At 55.9% G+C, this 23,668-nt stretch overlaps 1 long non-coding RNA gene across 1 annotated transcript; it reads left to right on the top strand.

Annotated features, from left to right (window-relative positions):
- The first annotated feature begins 234 nt into the window (after positions 1 to 234).
- Positions 235 to 23,347, top strand: LOC142930170 (uncharacterized). Its single transcript, XR_012946228.1, has 3 exons — positions 235 to 633; positions 21,636 to 21,963; positions 22,256 to 23,347. It is a non-coding gene; the product is annotated as an uncharacterized LOC142930170 (long non-coding RNA).
- Positions 23,348 to 23,668: the final 321 nt, after the last annotated feature.

Raw genomic sequence — 23,668 nt, 5'->3', positions numbered from 1 at the left:
TGTCCACAGTTCTTCAATTCGCGAGGTTCACTTTTCTTTGTTTGGCTGCTGCGGTGGTGGTGGCGGTGGCGCGTTGGCCGCATCCCTCCCCCCGCTTGTTGGACGACTCCCCCCTCCCCGCCCCCCCCCACCCCGTGTGTGTTGTGAACGAGGAGGAGGAGGAGGCGGCGTGTGACGCGGCCTCCCCGGGGTTAATGGGGACGGCGGGGGGACGGCGGGCGGGTGGGTGGGTGTGTGGTGGGGGAGCTCGAGACAATTTAAATGTGAGGTGGATCGCGTTGGCAGCCGCGTTCCAAGTGCAGGCAGAACCCATGCCTCCCCTCCGCCGTCTCGATCCACCACCCCCACCCCGTCGCTCGCCTCTAAAACTCGAGGACAAGACAGCACCCGTGCGCTGCACGCTCCACCCGAAGGCTCACCGCCGCTGTAGGGGGAAGAAGGGCGGCGGTGCTTTGCCTCTTCACGAAGCGCGTGAAATCAATGCCCACGGCGGCATGGCGCTGTGCGGTGCGTGCACCTAGACGGATCGACAGGTTGGTGGCTCGGTGTTGGGGCTGTGTGGCAGCCTCAGCCGCTGCCGCCGCTGCTTCTGTGTCTGGACGTGCCCCGCTTCTTGAAGCCTCTGCCAGCGAGGTGAGTGTGAGCACAATGCCCCACGCGTGTCCCTCGTGTATGCGAAGGCATCTGGGATGCTGGCTAGGCAAGTGTGTTCAACTGAGTGAGTGGGTGGGTGAGTGTTCAGCTGAGTGAGTGGGTGGGTGAGTGCTCAGCTGGGTGGCTGGGTGAGTGGGTGAGTGCTCAGCTGAGTAAGTGGGTGGGTGAGTGCTCAGCTCGGTGAGTGGGTGGGTGTTCAGCTGGGTGAGTGGGTGGGTGAGATCTCAGCTTAGTGAGTGGGTGAATTCTCAGCTGTTTGAGTGGGTGGGTGAGTGCTCAGCTAGGTGAGTGGGTGAATGCTCAGCTGGATGAGTGGGTGGGTGAGTGCTCAGCTGGGTGAGTGGGTGAGTTTTCAGCTATCTGAGTGGGTGAGTGAATGCTCAGCTGTCTGAGTGGGTGAGTGAATGCTCGGCTGGGTAAGTGGGTGGGTGAGTGCTCAGCTGGATGAGTGGGTGGGTGAGTTCTCAGCTGGGTGGGTGGGTGAGTGTTCAGCTGGGTAAGTGGGTGGGTGAGTGCTCAGCTGGGTGGGTGGGTGAGTGTTCAGCTGGGTGAGTGGGTGGGTGAGTGTTCAGCTGGGTGAGTGGGTGGGTGAGTGTTCAGCTGGGTGAGTGGGTGGGTGAGTGTTCAGCTGGGTGAGTGGGTGAGTGAGTGCTCAGCTGGGTAAGTGGGTGGGTGAGTGCTCAGCTGGGTGAGTGGGTGGGTGAGTGCTCAGCTGGGTGAGTGGGTGGGGTGAGTGCGCAGCTGGGTGAGTGATGTTGGCAGGTAGTAGCGAATCTCTTGCACCCGTTGGGTTCTGTGCAAGTCGCGTGAAGCGCCGAGTGCCATATCAAGGCTGCTCTAAATTCCACAATATTAGCTCCGAGGGTGAGTGGCCGTTGATCCACCCGCAGACGACACACGGAGTCGCGTCACCGCTCACATGGCATGCGCGCGCGCGCGTGCGTGGCTAACCCTTTGTTGCGCCAACGCATCACACACGCGGGCGCTTGAACGGTTTCCCGTCCAGCGGTGGACAAGACAAAAGGGCCGTGCTTTAAACGAGGCCACGAACCGCGCACGAAACAACGAAGCGAACAACAAAGCACAGGCGCGTCGCCGTCTCTGGGCGGCGTGACACGCGCACGCGGGGTGGTGCGCGCGCGCCCACCACCCCCGGAGCCCCACCACTTCCCCGAGCCGCGGGTTCACGGGCGGCGCGGAATTCCTAGAAAGAGCTCGGGTCACGCGCTCGATGCGCACAGCAGCGCGGGCAGTGCCACGGCGTTGGCGGCACGCATTCCTATAGGGCAGCAGCAACAGCGGCAGCAGCAGCAGTAGCAGCAGCATAACCAGCAGCAGCAGCATCGCCAGCAGTAGCAGCAGCATAACCAGCAGCAGCAGCATCGCCAGCAGTAGCAGCATAACCAGCAGCAGCAGCATAACCAGCAGCAGCAGCTTAACCAGCAGCAGCAGCATCGCCAGCAGGAGCGGTAGTATTGGCAGCAGTAGCAGCGGCAGTATCAGCGGAAATACCGACAGCAGTAGCTGCAGTAGCAGCAGTACCAGCAGCAGTAGTAACGACAGCGGCAGTAGCAGCAGCAGTAGCAACAGCAGCAGTCCCAGCAGCAGCGGCAGTACCGACAGCAGTAGCTACAGCAGCAGCAGTACCAGCAGCAGTAGTAACGACAGCGGCAGTACCAGCAGCAGTAGCAACGTTATCAGCAGTAGCGGCAGCAGCAGCAGCGGCAGCAGAGAGGGGGCTTGCAGCCCACGACACACTCCAGCAAGTAAGCCTCATTCATTACAACCGCTATTGTATCGACGATGCGTATACAATGGTGTTTGTGCTGAAGCGTGCTCAACTTCATTCAATGTCATTCGCTCCGTTTCTAGAAAGCGCTCTCTCGTACAGGGCTGTAACGTGTGGCCGTGTAGATCGCCAGACGCGTCGGTGGGGGGGGGTCTTGCTGATGTGTGATTTCACAGGCTTTGTGTGTTTTATCCGAATGTGCTTTCGACATTTGAGGATTTTTTTTCCGCTACATTCATCATTGCGTTGCGTTGATCACCACTCAGCAGGCTTGCACCACCACTAGCACCACCACCAGCACCACCAGCACCACCATCAGCACCAGCACCACCACCAGCACCACCATCACCACCACCAGCACCACCACCAGCACCACCATCAGCACCACCAGCACCACCATCAGCACCACCACCAGCACCACCATAAGCACCACCACCAGCACCACCATCAGCACCATCGCGAGCACCGCTATTATGACATCACCAGAATTGTATTCGCCGGTTCACGTCGTCATCACCTGCAAGCAGCGTTGTTGTAGCCATTGTCATCTCCACCACCACCTTGGGAGCTTTCACCACTAACCTTGCAGTCGCGACACTCACCACTCAGCGACCACTTTGATCACCCGTAATTAACGCGACTGCCACCAATCCTCGTCTTCGTCAACGAGATTGCTCATTACCGGCACCACCATCAACAGCCACCAATACAATCCTCATCGTCAGCATCGGCGGTGCTGGCGGGGTTAGCGGATTGTGTGCGCGAGACAGACAGCCACCTTCATCGGGAGGCAGTGGAGTAAGTAGGTGTCCCTCCTATCCGTGCCGAGTGTTGTCCGCCCCATGCCGTGAGGTTCTCTCCAGGGACTTGGCTCACCTCCCACCTACACAATAAAGGAACTTGCCAAACGCCTGAACTCGTGAAAAGCAAAACGCGTCGAGAGACTCTGACGTTGCTGAGTGAATAAAGAATTTGTCACTGTCGTCATCGTCATATTGTAATCATCGTCGGCATCATCATTGCCATTATCATTGTCATCAGAACCACTGCGATCACGATTACTCGTCACGACCGTCGTCATGATCGCCGTCGCTGTCACGCAATCTGGCGGATGTCCACCACGGGTCGACGTGGAGAGGAGGTGGAGCCCTGGCGGCCACGATGCGCGCGTCTGGTGCCGGGGTTTCACGGTGCCAGCCGAGCCCCACAGCGGATCCACTGGCCCGTAAAGTCCCGACGCCCGGCGCCGCTCACGCACGCAGGCGCAGGCGAGGCTCTCAGCTGCTGCTGCTGCCCGCATTCCACAGCGACTACGTCACTCGGACGAGCTTCACAGGCGACCTCGCGAACACACGAGGAGGAGGAGGCACACATCGTACGGGAGTTGAAGTGGGTTTCTTTTCACTGCGTATGCTCCTCGGTTATTCCCCTCGTGGTAACGGGGGCAGCGTCTGCCCGGCCTCACCCACCGCTCGCAGCCTCACTGGGTCCCCCGGCGTTCCGCGGTGGCGAGATGTTAACTACCTCGCCAGGTTTACAGGAGGTCGGGGGTTCGATCCCGTGGTCGCGTGGGGTTTTCTCCGGATCACCCGGGGTTTTCCCTCCACATTTAGAATCAACATTGCGTTTCCACGTGATAAGCCACTTTGCTGAGCTTATCATTTGTGGCCAGGTCGCTTCTGAACAAGAGCCGTATAGTCCAGTGGGCCTTGCCTGGTAAAATTAAAATAGCACAGTAACAATGTGAGGACCGCCACACATTGTAAACCATTGGGGTTGGCAACACGATTGGGTGTTGTCACATCCGCTGTGTATTGTCAGGGGGTCCCACTGAAGGCCACCAGGGGCCACCGGTGGCTCGCGGGCCTTGCAGCAGCGAAGAGCGCGGTGACTGAGAAGTTCGTTCCATTGACGGAGTCGTCTGTGGTTTCCATCGCGAGTCTCGCGGTCACGGGGAACTCCTCTGAATGGACTTGCTCCTCCCTGCATCTATGACCTCCTTCAGCCATCAAGATCATTGAGATCAAGGTCATTAAGATCCTCACATTGGGCATTGACCGCTGTCCCACGGTCCAAGCTTCACGCGTGGGGGTGGTGACGGCGCCATTGCAAATGCGGCACCTAAACTCTGGAGGTCAGGGGGACTTCAAAGACACTGCACAGCTTCAGATCTCGACTAAAAAACGTGTCCGATTAAAGTGGCTTTCTCTTTAGTTATTTTCCAACGTCTTTCTCACTTCTTCTTTCCTCGGTTGATGTTAAACTATTTCCGCCTTTCCATGCAAAGCGCTACGAGAACGATTGTTCAAGGGCGCTTCATGAATTTAATGACTTGCTCAGGAGTCGCGAGACAGAAACCCTGGACCTTGGGAGGAGCTGGCGATGTGCGCGTCAGCCTCGCGAGGAGTTGCACGTCCAGGGAGTTGTTCTAAATTTATCCGCGCGAGTGTCGTCGAAGAGGGCGAGAGAGAGATCCACCGTGCTCCAGTTGACCAATGGTGGGGCATTCCACGTTCCGATGGCGGGAGCCATTCCGTAAACTGACTTGGGTGGACTTTACTGTGTCGAGTCCAAAAGAGATGGCATGGCCGAGTCAAACCCCCCACCCCCCAGTGAGTCGAGCGATGTACATAGCAAGGCAGTATATATGCTGTACTGTACATGATAAGTTAAGCAGAGTGGAAGGCGGCACGTAAAGATGAATGGATCGCGTGTGTGTGGTCATTCAGGCTTCACTGGCAGAAATCTGAGACGCTTGGCAGATTTGAATGTTAATTTTTTTCCCCTTCTACGAAATTATTCTGCAAGGCGGCTGTCAGAATAATAAAATCGAGGGCGGAGCGGGGAGAGTCCGGCGCAATAATGCGCAGAGCCAGAGAAGCATCAGTGCGAGCCACACTCACGTGAGACTCAGTCACGTGGGACTCACTCGCTCACAAAGACAAAGAAACCCCGTGGAGGCGAAAGAGACTGTTGGGGCAAGTGCTGTTAGCCTTTGAAGACCCGCACGCACACGAGAGGGTGGGTGGCCAGCACCACGCCCGACCGCCTTTGTCTCCCTTGTGGCGATGTTTTACGCATCGCACCAGGTACTCCTTTGAGGCTGGGTCGACCTAGGGGAGGAGACCCAGGACAGGTTCACACTTTCTCAACTTGTGATTTGGTCGTGAGCGTGAATCGAACTCGGCTCGCCGAGTCCGAATGGCGCTGACCACCACTGAAACTTCCGCACCCCCAGGCTCCCTCGCTCCCAGAGACACGGGGACTCCTCTTCGTCTGTGAGCGAGGCGACGCGGTCACACAAAGGAGCCCCGCAGCACCAGATTGGGATTTTAGGCTGAGTCAACCTCGGAGCAGCCACCACGCCAGATTGAGCTTACAGCAACCACCATCGGCAGGAGTCGATGAGTTCGAATCTCAGTAGGCACAGCCTCGCACACGAGCAATGCTGGAGACCCCGGGGCGTTCTGGGGTTGTGTCTCAGGGCTTGCGCAGGGCAACGTCAGAGCTCTGACGTTGCCCTGCGATGGGCCGGTGGAGGGCGACACTCGCAACGGAGTGGGCAGCCAAAGCGAGCGGAGAAAAAAGAACCACGTTCTAGACAGGGCGTCCACTGCGGAGATGGAGCGATGAGTTCATGCCACGTGCAGGAGGAGCGAGAGAGATTGCAGCATCAGGAGGGATCAGCGACGGTTTGGGGCGGGGGTTTATCACCCAGCAGCGGATAGAGCTTAGCCGATGCTCGCGATGACCGCCGGAGATTGAACCGCAGAGCGCGGCGTGCGCAGGGCGGTGTCGGGGTGCCTCTGCGCTGAGTCACCCGCCGGGTGCGGGGTGGAGGGGGGAACTGGGGGTGGTGGTGGATGGGAGGGGGGACGCATTCCCACCGCCAGCATCACGAGCAAAAAACAACCACCGCTAGCAACCACCACCAACCTGTACACCACCATCATCATCACTATCACTACCATCATCGGCACCACCCAATCGACCACCACTACTATCACTACCATCATCGGCACCACCCAATCGACCACCACTACCATCACTACCCATACCAATCGCCACCACCAAATCATCGCCACTCCCGTCCATGCAACCACCACCAGCGGCGTCACGGGCAGCCGTGGTGGGCTGCGAGAGGGATTCTGAGTCTAAACATAAATGTGCGTCGCTGGGGAGCGCGCGGGGCGGGGGGGGGCGAGGCGAGGCGAGGGAGGCGGGGCGAGGGGGGCGCGCTATTCCCGGGAGCAGCGCCGCTCCGGAATGCGCCACTCTCTGTAAGGGGACCCTCGCTGCGGAACCGGGGGGGGGGGTGATGGGGGGGTGATGGGGGGGTGATGGGGGGGGGTCGTGATGGGGAGGGGGGTGATGGGGGGGGTGATGGGGGGGTCTTGATGGGGGGCGGTGATGGGGATTCCACCAGGCTCCATGTACAGCGTCTCTCCTGGTGAGATGGAGGTTAGGGAGGGTTGGTGGATTATGTGGAAGGTATGGGAGCATGCAGGAGAGTGGGGGGCAGTGCTGGGGGAGAGTTGGGGGAGCATGCAGGAGAGTGGGGGGCAGTGCTGGGGGAGGGACGGGAGGGAGGGAGGGGGCTCTCGTGGTGCAGTGGAAATGCCCGCTCGCCGCTTGGCTCTCTGCCCAGACGCTGCACAGCCGCCGGTCCGTGCTGTGGCGCACACAGGGTTTCAATTAGAGCCACGGTGGTTTAATATTTAATTTTATCTCTCTCTCTCTATAGCTGACACCGCTGCAGTGCGAATACCAGAGCGAGGCATTGTAACCCATTACAGTAATTCATACATTGACACACAAAGACAAAGCTCCCTCGTTTTAGCCTCGATATACTGTAGGGGCAAGTGCTGTTCGCGAGTAGCAGCACCTATTAAGGCCGGCACGTGACACGAGGGGGTAGGTGGCCAACATCACGCCCGGCCGCCTTTGTCTCCCGAGTGGCTATGATTTTAAACACCGCACCAGGTACTCATTTTAGGCTGAGTCAACCCAGGGGATAATCGTCACTGGTGTTGGCCTTGAGCGGGAATCGAACAAGGGGCGTCAGAATCGTAGCGCAGCCCTAACCCGCTAAACTACAACGCCGACACACATTGACACACACCGACACACATTGACACACATTTCTTTATTAACGTGATCGTGTTCGCGATGCGCGTGGTCCCGGCCGCCGCTCCTCACACCATGCCCCGAGCGGTGCCTCTCTGCTGCTGCTGTGCAATAAAAACACACAGAACCCACACACACACGTTAACACACAACAACAACCGCCATTCGCCACTAAGTGGCGGTGACGTTACCACGACGCTTGTGCCAGGCCATGTACACCTTGAGGCCACGTGAAGTGTCGAACGCCCGCTGGCAGGAGGTCACGGGGCAGACCCAGGTGCCACGGGTCGACTGACTGAGATGACTGGCTGATGTACCACCTGTGCCCCCTACTAGCCAACCTGCTGTGCTTTAGCCACCCGGCGCTCCACTCGTTGTTGTGAGCGTCGCTCCTCCGCCCTCCGTTGTTGTTGGAGGGCGACTGCCTCCAACTGCCCAGTAGCGTCCTTCATGAGCCTCCTCTACAGAGGCCGATCTTGACACCGCTGGTACCAGTCGTCGGCAAGTCCACTCAGCTCCACGTCCTCCTGTACCACATCACTCCATCTCTTCTCTAGCCCGTGCCGCGCCCGTTTAGCCCCCTCGATCCGGCCGAAAAAAAGCTGTTTCGGCATGCGGTGGCTGGGCATGCAGGCTACATGACCCAGCCAACGCAGCCTTGCCTGCCGGAGGAGCTCACTGATGGGACCTTGCCCAGATCTTTCAGGGATTTGTAAGCTCCTCACACAATCCAGCCTGGGTAAACCCAGGATGGATCGTAGGCAGGCTAGCCTAAATGTTTCTAACCGACGAAGATGCTCCATTAAGGGGGTCCACGTTTCGCAAGCGTAGAGAAGGGAGGGAATGACCGTGGCCGAGAAGACCTGAAGCTTAGTGTGGAGCGACAGACCAGGTAGCTTCCACATAGCGTTACGCAACCGATGAAAATATATTGCCGCTCGACTGATTCAGAGTGAGACCTCTGCTGTTAAACTGGAACCGGTCATAAGCACACTGCCCAGGTATGGGAAACTCTCCACTCTCTCCACAACTGCCCCATCACCGATTGAGAGTTGTGGGGGTGGAGTGTCCGATGGTACAAAATACCCAGGCAGGTGCTTAGTTTTGGTGGGGCTGATGGTAAGGCCCCATCTCTTAGTGGCACGCTCCAGTCTCAGCAGCAGCGTCTCCAACTCCTCCTCTGAAGGAGCAGCTATTACCAAATCATCGGCATGCATAACGTGGTTGAGCAATAGGGAGCCATCCCTTGACCGCACACGGGCATCGATCAGCCTCCCATTATATCTGTACCAAATGGAGATTCCCCCGGTACAGCTATTGAACGCTTCACGAACTACGTGGTCAAAATAGATGTTAAATAACGTGGGAGTCAGAGGACATCCTTGTCGCACCCCAAGGTGTACAGGGAATGGCTCTGCTTCCCGGCCACGTAGTTTTACCCGGGCCCGCTCACCATCATGAAGGTTCTTAATGATCGTGAGCAGGGGGTCAGGGACTCCAAAAGCACGAAGAACAACCCAGAGCCCAGGCCTACTGATGGTATTATAGGCCTTGACCAGGTCAATAAAGCAGAGATGTGGGTCTTGTTGGAATTCCCTACACCTCTGCTGTAGCAGACGGACATAAATTATGGCATCTGTGCAGGACCGCCCTTTCCTGAAACCGCATTGGGGCTCCGCAAGCCTCTCCTCAGCGTGCCTGGCAAGGCGATGTTGAATAATCCTTGCCAGGACCTTTCCCGGCACACTGAGGAGTGAGATGCCCCTGTAGTTGTTACAGTCTGTGCGGTCCCCCTTCTTAAAGAGGGGGACCACCAGGGCATCCTTCCAATCCTGCAGAACCTGTCCAGTGGTCCAGACTGTTGTTATGATGTCATATAGGGCAGTCTGTGCACAAACGCCACCCTCCCTCAGCATTTCGCTTGGGAGATCATCTCTGCCCGGTGCCTTTCCTGGTCTCAGACTCCGGATCGCCTTCAGTACTTTCTCAACAGATGGCACCTCAGCCAGCCACTCACAGGGGGTGACTTCTTCCAATATTTGAGGCACCGCAGCCTCAGCAGGGTCATCCCCACTTTTTGCCACGATGTTTTCCTGGCTGAGGGATTTCCCCTCTCCCAGGACCTCACAGAAATGCTCAGCAAATCTGCAAACCTGTTCCTGGGGGTCGGAGATTGGATCACCGTTTTTCCCCTAATGATGGTAATAGGTGTGGTGCTGCAGGTTACTTTTTTGATGGAGTTAAATAGAGATTTGTGATCACGGGTCACTGAGGCAGACTCCATCTCCTCAGCAACCCGCGACCACCACCCATCCTTGTAGCGCCTCACGGCTCTCCGAACCTCCGAGCGAAGGCTGCGGTAAGCCTCTTCATTCTCTGACGTGGGATTCTGTAGCCGATGACAGTGGGCCTGTCGCTTTTTCTCAACTATCCTGAACACCTCCTCTGTCAGCCAGGGGCTCTGGGGAGGTCTGGACCGCGTACCCAAAGCAGCCATTGCAGTTGCATGAGTCACAGTCCTAAACCTCGCCCATTTACCCTCGACATCAGGAGTGGGGGACGATGCCAACCCCAGCTGCAAGCGATGATGAAATTCTCGCTTGCAACTTTCATCATATAACTGAGACCAGGCCACTTTAGGTTGGAATGGGGTCCTGGGTGTACACCCACCACCGGAATGGAAGAATAGCAGGCGCATCTTACAGATGACAAGTCGATGGTCAGAGGGCAGATCAGCTCCACGGTAGGTCCTGGTGTCAAGGACATGGGCTCGCATCTGCTGGTACATCACTATGTAGTCCAGCAGATGTTCTTGCTTGGACCCAGCATGCATCCATGATGTTGTGTGGATGCGCCGATGCTGGAACAGCGTGTTGGTAATTACAAGCCCATGGGCTCCACAAAAATCTAGCAGCCTCCTACCGTTGTTATTGAGCTGATCTGGCACATGCCCTCCAATCACTCCAGACCAGGTGCCAGCATCATGCAGACATACACATACATGCACGCACGTTGACACAGTGACATACATTTGCATTAAAATCCATGTGCTGGATGTCATTACATTACACCTCGTGTGATTACTGAATTACACCTCGCATGATTACTGATTACATTACACTTCGTGTGATTACTGATTACACCTCGTGTAATTACTGATTACATTACACTTCGTGTGATCACTGATTACACCTCGTGTAATTACTGATTACATTCCACCTCGTGTGATAACTATTTACATTGCACCTCAAAGGGATTACTGACTATACCTGATTACATAACATCTCGTGTGATCACCGATTACATACCACCTCGTGTGATTACTGATTACATTACACATCACAGGGATTACTGATTATATTACACCTTAGGGATTACTGATTGCATTACACATCGCGGGGATTACTGATTACATTAGAGCTCGTGTGATCACTCATTACATTACACATCACAGGGATTACTGATTACATTACACCCCAAGGGGATATAAAAAAAAATCTCAATATTTTTTCAGAGGATGACCATCGCTGAGAGCCTGGGTTCGATCCCGGGGTTCAGCCGCCTCCGAGTGCTCCGGGTTCGCAAGCCGTTGCCGAGTAACGGAGCACAATCCCAGCTGTAAGAAGTAAAACAGCACTGTGCCGTGCCGCAAACTTCAAGTCAAATTTATTCCGCTTAACACGTGGCGTCTTTCTGGCATAAATCTGCTACCTAAAGCGCCATCACATCGTTAAACATAACAACAAAAATATTAAACATTTACATTCTTTGGGTCTTTCGGTAAAGCCACGTAGATAGAAAAATAATTAATAAATAACAGAAATAACCACAATGTCACGACGTTTCGACCGCAGCACAAGCAACCGTCATCAGGTGAGAGCTACTGAAGCCGGAAAAATTATATGGACATTTTTTAAAATAAACAATTCTCTACAGTTAAAAATAGAGCAGACCGTGTCAATAAGCGCAGTAACTTGGGGGGCGGACAGCACTGGAGGGCAATGCCCCCCCCCCCACAACGTCAAACTGGGCACATTTATTAATTTATTTTCAGTAGTTACAATTAAGATTAAAAGTAAATCAATGATATGCACCCACGATTCGCCATGTGAGGGGGCGAAGCGAACTCCCCCCCCCGCCCCAATAGAGACGTCAAACTCCGCCGATGGCAGTAACTGTGTAGCTTGAGAGGGGTGTCCGCAGTAGTTCTGCGGTATCTCCTTCCGCCGTGCGCCGTTCTCCACGCCGCTCGGTGAGGGTTTCCGAGTGGGCGCTTCACGCCATGGGCACAACTCCGGCAGCACAAATGGGAATGACGTTGAAAGCGGCAACAAAGAAAAAGAGACATCCCACCACCACCACCGCCACCGCCGCCAACAACAACAACAACACGATTCCCTGCGTAGTGCTGGCGAAGTAATGAAAATGTATTGATGTGAGCAGGCCTCATGTGGGCTGGCAACCTCGTGGCCCGAGCCGCCAGCGGTTTGAGACGCTGAGTCGCCGTGACCCCGGCCGCACGTGGCAGGTCCGCAGAGCGGCGGCGTCTCACAACGGGTGCCGAGGGGTGGACGACGGGTGGACGATGGCTCTCCTCATTGTCCACCTTCTCCGTGCACCAGCGGGGAGATGGAGGGGGGCCGGAGATGTTGAGCTAAAAAAATTAATTCAAAGAGAGAGAGAGAGAGAAATAAAAATCTATCTGTAAACTTGTAGATGTGGGCCAAGCAGGTTGTCTGTGTATGGGGTGGGGGGGTGTAAGGATTAGCGAGGGTGCGCGACGAACCCAGTGAACCTGAGTTCGATTCCCACTCGCGGCCAACGCCAGTGACGATTATCTGAAGCGGTCCTGAGTGGACTCAGCCTCCCCAAGTAAGCGCCTTTGCGTGGTGCTTGTTCCACAAAAGTCTGTTAAGACTATGAGGGGGATCTTTGTCTTGTGTGCGCGCGCGCGCGTGTGTAATGCATTCCAAGTCGTGGCATTTTTGATTGAAGCCCTCCTGGCATGATTGAGGGCATTCCACTGTAGCCTCATGCCAGCTCAGCTGTTTCGCGAAGTCTCCCACTTAAATAGGATGTTTTTTTAAAATATATTTATTTAAAAAAAAACATTGGAGGCCTTGGCTTCATCACCCTTCGCGATCCAAATAAATAATTAAACGGAATGCCATTAATATTATTGTTGAATAGATCAGCGGCTGGTTTTCAAAAGAACAAACTAAACAATCCAATCTGCAAACCAACAGCTCACGTCCAACAATCGTCACAGAGCCTTCAACGACGCTCAGGGGCGAGACTCGGAGGGCATTTTGCCAACTCAGAACCACCGTTTGGCTCTGGGAACTAAAGCCTCGTGTACTCTAAACTAGAAACTATATATTTGTATTTTATCGGGTAAGACCCAATGAGCTCTATGGCTTTCTTTCAGAAGCGATATGGCTATCACGAATAGCTCAACGAAGTGGCTTATCAGCATCATGTGGCAATGTATGCAAGCAGCCGCCAAATATTAAAAAAGTCTGATGTTGATTCTAAATGTGGAGGGAAAAACCGGAGGACCCGGAGAAAAATCCACGCGACTACGGAGAGAGTGAACATGCAAACTCCAAATATACAGGCATCGTCAGGATCGGGATCGGACCCACGACTTCCTGTATACCAGGCGAGGGAGATCACATCTCGCCACCGTGGCACACGCTTCACTCCTGTAGCATGCCACTCCGCTGACTCGAGCCGGAGTGAAGAAACCGAAGTATTCATTCTGGGAAGAGGGAAACACAATCACACTTGCTACACGAAACGACAGCCAGGATCAGTGTTTTCCGTTGGCAGTTTGTCAGCGGCGCAGATTTGGATGGTTGCACAATCAACAGCACTGGTCAAGCTAGCCACCGTTATTTGACGTTAATGTCCACAAGACACAATATTTAGTGCTAGATGTGCACGCATTTGCACATAATTGTAGTTCCTCCAGAATCTTTACCATTCGTGGTAGATTCCGATGCTACGTATATATCACCTGTTTTGCTGACTTGCAATACATGTTGGTGTACTTTGAGTGGCCCTGTATCCCACCCAGCCCTTGTGTTTGTGACGAACACCTCGTCTCAATGATACTCACATGCCTGCCCATCTACCGAAATACATGATGATGGTGATGATGGTGGTGGTGATGGTGGTGATGATGGTGATGATGGTGATGATGGTGGTGATGGTGGTGATGGTGGTGATGGTGGTGATGGTGGTGATGATGGTGATGATGGTGATGATGATGGTGGTGATGGTGGTGATGATGATGGTGGTGATGGTGATGGCGGTGATGGTGGTGATGATGATGGTGGTGATGGTGGTGGTGATGGTGGTGGTGATGGTGGTGGTGATGATGGTGGTGATGATCGTGGTGATGATGGTGATGATAATGATGGTGGTGATGATGGTGATGATAATGATGGTGGTGATGGTGGTGGTGATGATGATGATGGTGATGATGGTGGTGATGGTGATGATGGTGATGATGGTGGTGATGGTAATGATGGCGATGATGGTGGTGATGGTGATGATGATGGTGATGATGGTGGTGATAAGCCGCCACTTGGTCGAGCTATCATTTGTGGCTTCTGAAAAACAGCGAGATAACTCAGTGGGCCTTGGCACAATAACAAAACACTGCTTTTAGAGTTTCGTTTTAGGACTCCCCCTTTGGCGCTCACCCAGAAGGTATCGATTCGCCAAACGACACCGGGGGGTGTGGGGGGGGCTGGGGGGGGGCTGGGGGGGGGGAGGGACTGGGGGGGGGGGGGCCTTGATGTCAGGCACCGGGCACGCGCCGCTCTCCTTTCTGCTCCCTTCTGGCCTCGGCGTCGTGGACTCGCGGAGCGGCTGCCCGCAGCGACGTCACCGAAGCGCCCCGCGCGGACGTCGGTGGCGGTGATGCCAGTGGGGGGCTGTCGTGTCAAGCACACACGGAACGAGCGACTTCGTCACTCAGCAGAGACAAAGGCCCCCCCCCCCCCTTCCCCCGTATAGCCGTGAACACACCTTGGGGGGGCCAAGTGCTGCGAGCGAGTAGCACCTACGAAGGCCGGCACGGCGCACGAGAGGGTGAGTGGCCGGCATCAGCGCTCGGCAGCCTTCGTCTCCCTCCAGCCGATGTTTACACACCGCACCGGGTGCTCGGTTTGAGGCTGAGTCGACTTAGGGGAGGCCCAGCGTAGCGCTGTTACACAACACACACAACAGCCGCTCTCCACTCCTCTGCCGCCCTGCATCCAAATCCATTGCAGAGGTAGAGATTTACGTCATATAAAATAATGTTGACCAGATTTGAATTATGTTCAGCATATATTCATAGCATTCAAACAAATACATTGCATACATGTACTGCATATAACAATTACCTGCACGGCACTAACATGTTAATTATAATATATACCCCCCTTATAATGCGCTAGGTACGTATAGTATACATAACGCATTCACAAACAATAATAATCGTTAAATAATGTATCCAGAAGAGCTGCGACGAGTCGTATGATTCTTTTTTCAGGAGGGGCCTGCACTGGGTATTTATTTTTTTAGATGTTTTCAGTCAAATTACTGATGGGTTGCTGCATCTTCATCATCACGGTCCACGGGCAGATCGCCGGTAGGTGTCCACTGCCCGTTTCGTGTCTTGTTTCCACTTCCCTCCGTCTCGTGCCAACATGCTCACGCAGTGGCCACTTCTCTCTCGCACCGGTCTCTTACGCCGGAAACCCGAGCACTGCGAGAAGACCCACGCAGGGGGGCAACGCTCGATCCCCGTACAGACGGCACACAGACGGCGATTCGTCCACCGGCTGTGCTTGCCTTTGGGTCAGAGTTAAAGTGCCTCCCTGCTCATACGGGCAAGGCACGGTGAGTCTGGGGGGGGGGGGGGCTGGGTATGGAGGGGCGGTGTGGGGGGGGGCTTGGAGGGGCTGGGTGGGGGGGGCTTGGAGGGGCTGGTTGGGGGGGGCTTGGAGGGGCTGGGTGGGGCTTGGAGGGGTGGGGGGGCTTGGAGGGGCGGGGCGGGGTGGAGTGGGGGGCTTGGAGGGGCGGGGCGGGGTGGGGGGCTTGGATGGGCGGGGTGGGGGGAGCTTGGAGGGGCGGGGTGGGGGGGCTTGGAGGGGCGGGGTGGGGGGGCTTGGAGGGGCGGGGTGGGGTGGGGGGCTTGGAGGGGCGGGGTGGGGGGGGGCTTGGAGGGGCGGGGTGGGGGGGCTTGGAGGGGCGGGGCGGGGTGGGGGGGTGAGACCTCCCAGGGAGAACGGGAAAAGTCGCTTAACGGAGAGGGCCGAGAGCCGACAGCTCGAAATCCACTGCCTCACTGCCATCTGCGAGGCAATGAAGCAAAACATTTGAGGACATACCAGATAATGTAATGTACGCATGTTGTATGTATGTTGACCTTCTTTCGCACCGTACGTAGCCAACCGTGCTAATCGTTGGTGCGGAGTGAAGGACAACAAACTAATTTCTAAAAAGAAATTAGTTTGTCAGTCGAGATGATTTTAAAGCGCAGAGCTCACAGTGGCTTCCTGATATCAGAAGGAAGAACGTTCCAGACGGCCGCAGAAGCGCATCTGAAAGCGCGCGATGCGACGACACCGTCTTTGCCCGATGGTTAGCCAACAAATGCGCTGGACAGTGCACGCTTGGACGAGGCGAAGAGAGACAGAGTGGGGATCGCAGGCCATGCATCATCCATCCCTTGCTGCGACCCGAGGACAAACGTGGCCGCGGCGGCGAGACGGACCTACCGGGACTCGTAGTCACGGTGGGGGGTTGCCCTGCACATAGCAAGAACGCAGACTCTGGATTCCCCGTGCCAAAGGCGCAAATCCCCCCCCCCCCCCCCAGGGAACCGGCTCGGACGTGTCCGCGGATGCGCAGCAGGAAAGAGAAGGGACTTTCAGGGGCAAGTATGTGCGCCACTGAGCAAGCCATAATGCCCCTCAAAATCCTTAATGCTCCCTGCCACTCGCTCATCCCCGCCGCCTCGCGACCACGGGGGCAGCGAGAAGAGCGTGGCCCGTGCCAACCCAAGCCGCGCCATCACCAACACCAACACAGCACCACCATCACCAACAACACAGCACCACCATCACCAACACAGCATCATCAACACCAACACAGCAACACCAAAACCGCACCACCAGCACAGCACCACCAGCACTAACACAGTACCACCATCACCAACACAGCACCACCATCACCAACAACACAGCACCACCATCACCAACACAGCACCACCATCACCAACAACACACCATCACCAACAACACAGCATCACCAACACCAACACAGCATCACCAACACCAACACAGCACCACCAGCACAGCACCACCAGCACTAACACAGTACCACCATCACCAACACAGCACCACCATCACCAACACAGCACCACCATCACCAACAACACAGCACCACCATCACCAACACAGCACCACCATCACCAACAACACAGCATCACCAACACCAACACAGCATCACCAACACCAACACAGCATCACCAACACCAACACAGCACCACCAGCACAGCACCACCAGCACTAACACAGTACCACCATCACCAACACAGCACCACCATCACCAACACAGCACCACCATCACCAACAACACAGCATCACCAACACCAACACAGCATCACCAACACCAACACAGCACCACCATCACCAACACAGCATCACCAACACCAACACAGCATCACCATCACCAACAACACAGCATCACCAACACCAACACAGCATCACCAACACCAACACAGCACCACCATCACCAACAACACAGCATCACCAACACCAACACAGCACCACCAACACAGCACCACCAGCACTAACACAGTACCACCATCACCAACACAGCACCACCATCACTAACACAACACCACCATCACCAACACAGCACCACCATCATCAACACAGCACCACCATCATCAACACAGCACCACCATCACCAACAACACAGCACCACCATCATCAACACAGCACCACCATCATCAACACAGCACCACCATCACCAACAACACAGCACCACCATCATCAACACAGCACCACCATCATCAACACAGCACCACCAGCACCAACACACCACCACCATCACCAACACAGCACCACCATCATCAACACAGCACCACCAACACCAACACAGCACCACCATCATCAACACAGCACCACCATCACTAACACAGCACCACCATCACCAACAGAGCACCACCAACAACACAGCACCAACACAGCACCAACACAGCACCACCAACACAGCACCACCATCATCAACACAGCATCACCATCACCAACACAGCACCACCATCACCAACACAGCACCACCATCACCAACAACACAGCACCACCATCACCAACACAGCACCACCATCACCAACACAGCACCACCATCACCAACACAGCACCACCATCACCAACACAGTACCACCATCACCAACACAGCACCACCATCACCAACACAGCACCACCAGCACCAACACAGCACCACCATCACCAACACAACACCACCATCACTAACACAGCACCACCATCACCAACACATCACCACCATCACCAACACAGCACCACCATCACCAACACAGCACCACCATCACCAACACAGCACCACCATCATCAACACAGCACCACCATCACTAACACAGCACCACCAGCACCAACACAGCACCATCATCACTAACACAGCACCACCATCACCAACACAGCACCACCAGCACTAACACAGCACCACCATCACCAACACAGCACCACCATCACCAACACAGCACCACCATCACCAACACAGCACCACCATCACCAACACAGCACCACCATCACCAACACAGCACCACCAGCACCAACACACCACCATCACCAACACAGCACCACCATCACCAACACAGCACCACCATCACCAACACAACACCACCAACACAGCACCACCAGCACTAACACAACACCACCATCGCCAACACAGCACCACCATCACCAACACAGCACCACCATCACCAACACAGCACCCCCATCACTAACACAGCACCACCATCATCAACACAGCACCACCATCAACACACCACCAACACCAACACAGCACCACCATCACCAACACAGCACCACCATCACCAACAACACAGCATCACCAACACCAACACAGCATCACCAACACCAACACAGCACCACCATCACCAACAACACAGCATCACCAACACCAACACAGCATCACCATCACCAACAACACAGCATCACCAACACCAACACAGCATCACCAACACCAACACAGCACCACCATCACCAACAACACAGCATCACCAACACCAACACAGCACCACCAACACAGCACCACCAGCACTAACACAGCACCACCATCACCAACACAGCACCACCATCACCAACACAGCACCACCATCACCAACACAACACCACCATCACCAACACAGCACCACCATCACTAACACAGCACCACCATCCAACACCCAAGATCCCCCGTCTAGCCTTAACAGCCTGCTGGGGCAAGTGCTGTTTGCGAGCAGCACCTATGAACGCCGGCACGACACACGAGGGGGTGGGCAGACAACACCACGCCCGGCCGCCTTTGTCTCCCCTGTGGTGATGTTTATGCGCCGCACCAGGTACCCATTCGAGGCTGAGTCGACCGAGGGAAGACCCAGGACCGGTTTAGATAATCGTCACTGGTGTTGGCCGTGAGTGGGATCGCCGGGTTTGATGCGCAGAGTGCTAACTGCTTCGCTACCGTCCCCCACACCACCACCACACCACCGCAACACAACCAACACACCACCAACACACCACCACTACACCACCACTCACAATCAACACCACAACACAACCACCACCCCACCACCACCGACACACCAACACAACCACCACACCACCGCAACACAACCACCACACCACTACCAGCACCACCGCAACACAACCACCACACCACTACCAGCACCACCACAACACAAGCACCACACCACTACCAGCACCACCATACCACAACACAACCACCACACCACTACCAGCAGCACCGCAACACAACCACCACACCACTACCAGCAGCACCACAACACAACCACCACACCACTACCAGCACCACCGCAACACAACCACCACACCACTACCAGCAGCACCGCAACACAAGCACCACACCACTACCAGCACCACCATACCACCACAACACAACCACCACACCACTACCAGTATCACCACAACACCACCACCACACCACTACCATTTCCACCACAACACAACCACCACACCACAAACCAGCTCGCCGGTGCCCCACGACTGACGCGCCGTGCCACGACGGAATCACCACGACATCTCTCACGAGATCCCGGGAAGGAAGCGATGGCGAGGTGTGGCCGCATCAGTGGTGGCCTTGGCCGTGACGACCTCTTGACATTGAGCTTCCATTCACGTTGGATCCTCTGGGTTGCGAAGTCATGGCTTCATCTGTCTGTCGATGTACGGATGTCGAATGTCTTTCGCACCGTACGTAGCCAACCGCGCTCGTCGGCGATGTGGGGGAAGGTCAACAAACGTAACGCGAACAGCAGTTGTAAATAATTGAGTTTTCAATGTAGATGATTTAAAAGTGCATCAGAGCTCCCAGTGGCCTCCTAATATCGGAAGAGCGTTCCAGACGGCCACATCATCAAGATCACCATCATCGACGTCAACATCCCCCACTTCCTCATCATGCAGATACCTCTTCAACATCATCACCACTATCAGCATCATCACCATCATGTACTATGAACTTCTTTCGTACCGTACGTAGCCAAACCGTGCTAATCGGCGGTGCGGGCGGGGGGGGGGGGGAATGACACCAAACTAAACACAAACATCAGTTCTAAAGAGATGTGTTTGTCAATCTAGACGATGATGTAAAACTGCCTTAGCTCCCAGTGGCCTTCCTAACATCGGACTGCAGAGCGTTCCAGACGGCCGCAGAAGCGCCGCATCTGGAAGCGCCGCGCGATGACGCGGTGACTGCCGCCTTTGTTCGCGGCCAACTCGCACTCACCAACGGATCGTGCGCTTGGGTTTTTAGCTAAAGCCACCCCCCCCGATAAACACGGCACCCGAACGTGTCTCGTTCCCTTGGGGTAAGTTGGCTGGAGGGACGGGGGGGGGGATGAAGGGGGCCCGGGAGAGGGCCACGGGGGGTGGGGGGGGGACCGGGAGAGGAGCGCGAGGGGGCACGGGGTGGCACCCGGCGAGGGGTTGGGGGGCGCTTCGCACCCTCACGATCATCGGGGCTTCGTGCGGGGCTTCGTGCGGGGCTTCGTGCGGGGCTTTGTGCGGGGCTTCGTGCGAGGCTGCTGTGCGAGGCTGCTGTGCGAGCGAGCGACGCGGGGTCCCCCCCGCCCCGTCTGCCCACTGGCTGCCTTATTACAAATGTGCGGGGTAATTGCTCTCGGTTATAAAAAGAAAACCCACTTCCTCTGTCACCATCATCACCATCATCATCAGCAGCAGCAACGCCACCACCTCCTCCTGGCGCCTCCGCCACCCAGCGCGCGCCTCCCCCTCCACGCCCGCTGAGCCATCTCTCTCCTCGCTCTCAAATAACTCCACGACGCCCGTTACCCACTGCACGCGCCTGATGATTGCCAAACGCATCGCAGCCGATGTTACGTGATGCGGTGTGTCTTTGTGTGTCCCAGGGCTAGTAGGGAGCGGCGGTGTAGCGGTGTAGCTGCGCTATGAACCCAGCGGCCTGAGTTCGACTCCCGCTCACGGTCAAGACCAGTGACGATTATCTAAACCGGTCCTGGGCACTCCCTCCGTCGACTCAACTTCCAACGAGTGCCTGGTGCTTTGTGTAAACATCGCCACTGGAGAGACAAAGGCGGCCTGGCATGGTGCTGGCCACCCAGCCCCTCGTGTGCCGTTCTAGCCTTCATAGGTGCTCGCTAACAGCACTTGCCCCTCCAGTCTGTTAAGGCTATATGGGGGATCTTTTTATCTGTATGTGTGTGTTAACGTGTGTGTGTATTAACGTGTGTGTTAACGTGTGTGTTAACGTGTGTGTTAACGTGTGTGTGTGTTGAAAGATCTGGGCAAGGTCCCATCCGGCAGGCAAGGCTACGTTGGCTGGGTCATGTAGCCCGCATGCCCAGCCACCGCATGCCGAAACAGCTTTTGTTCGGCCGGATCGAGAGGGCTAAACGGGCGCGGCACGGGTTAGAGAAGAGATGGAGTGATGTGGTACAGGAGGACGTGGAGCTGAGTGGAGTTGCCGATGACTGGTACAAGCGGTGTCAAGATCGGCCTCTGTGGAGGAGGCTCGTGAAGGATGCTACTGGGCAGTTGGAGGCAGTCGCCCTCCAACAACAACGGAGGGCGGAGGAGCGACGCTCACAACAACGAGCAGAGCGCCGGGTGACTAAAGCACAGCAGGTTGGCACAGTAGGGGGCACAGGTGGTACATCAGTCAGTCATCTCAGTCATCTCAGTCAGTCGACCCGTGGCACCTGGGTCTGCCCCGTGACCTCCTGCCCGCGGACGTTCGACACTTCACGTGGCCTCAAGGCGCACATGGCCTGGCACAAGCGTCGTGGTGACGTCACCGCCACTTAGTGGCGAATGGCGGTTGTTGTTGTGTGTTAACGTGTGTATGTTAACGTGTGTGTGTTAACGTGTGTGTGTGGGTTCTGTGTTTTTTATTGCACAGCAGCAGCAGAGAGGCATCGCGCGGGGAATGGTGTGAGGAGCGGCGGCCAGGACCACGCGCATCGCGAACACGATCACGTTAATAAAGAAATGTGTGTCAATGTGTGTCAATGTGTGTCGGTGTGTGTCGGTGTGTGTCAATGTGTGTCGATGTGTCTCGTTAAACACGCCACCATCTAGTACATCGTCTGATGAGGCTGCGTACTCGAATTGTAAATGTTGTGGGGTTACTCTCCAACACACCGGCGTGCTGAACGAGTAAATAATTGGCACGTTTTGTTTACGTCACAAACCTTCCTTAATTGGCTGTTGTTGGGTGGTTGGCGGGTTTAACGACACAAGAAAAACCCTCTGTTGTGGATAATTTTGGTCGCGGAAGTGTACTACGTGTTAAACCGACGACGGAGTTTCTGTAACCCAAGAACTTCCACACTGCACGGCCTCCTTGTCAATCCACTGTTGGATGAGGTGGCTGTCCCCATGCTGTGTCTATCATGGGAGAGGCGGTGCGGGGTGTCGTTTCACCATACTTCACCACGTCAGTCAGTGCGCGCTTTGTCGTGACCGCTCAATTGGCCCAGGACCAAATTCAGACGTCACTCGCCACTGTGCTCGCCGTCGCCGGGAGTTAAACTCACGTCGCCCGGGTTCACAATAGCCCGCCGTGCTCTTCTGCTGGCCACCAAGCGTGCCAGCACCTCCGACGAGCACGCTTGGCTACGTACGGTGCGAAATAAGTTCAACGTACAGACGTACGCACGGCGCGAGAGAAGTTCAACGTACATAGGTACGCACGGCGCGAGAGAAGTTCAACGTACATACAGACACCAGGGCCCTGTGACGGCCGGCTCGTGCATGCGTGCTGCGCCCCTGCGTGTCGACGAGTTCGTGGTGGGGAGGAGGATGAAGGGGGTGAGGGCACTGACGCGAGCGTCTTGGTCCCTTCCCGGAGGAACTCCGTGACCCTCGCTTGAGTTTTGTTTGAGCTGCGATGCGAGGCTCAGATATGGAACGTCTGTGAGAATTGTGGCATGGATTTGCACTCGGAGCCGACCCGGAGCTTCCAAGAATTTTCTCTAAACGCAGCCAAAAATTTTTTTACAAAAAAATCCAAGACTGGAGTGGTCGGGTGTGGGGCTCCCCCACCCCCTCCCCTGAGGTATTCCGGATACTTTTGCCAAATTGGCAAGAGCGCGCGGGTGGAGTGGAGGCCGGAGAAGGAAGGCTCGCGCTCAGATGTGGAAGCCGCCTGACGAGTCCGGGCCGAGGCCTCCGTGGCTCGCGCTGGCGACAGCGCGGCGGCCTTCAGGCCCCCCCCCCCCCCCCCGGGAGTTGGGGGTCTTTCACCCCCGAGAGGCTCGAGGCGTCATCGCGACGGCGAGGGGAGGCGAAGGCATCGACTGGGTGTAGGAAT

Source organism: Petromyzon marinus, chromosome 37 (genome assembly GCF_048934315.1).
Source record: "Petromyzon marinus isolate PM22_M1 ecotype Great Lakes invasive population chromosome 37, UKy_Petmar_22M1.pri1.0, whole genome shotgun sequence".
Taxonomy (NCBI): domain Eukaryota; kingdom Metazoa; phylum Chordata; class Hyperoartia; order Petromyzontiformes; family Petromyzontidae; genus Petromyzon; species Petromyzon marinus.
The sequence above is the reverse complement of the archived record's forward strand: the minus strand, read 5'-3'. Positions and strand labels throughout refer to the sequence as shown.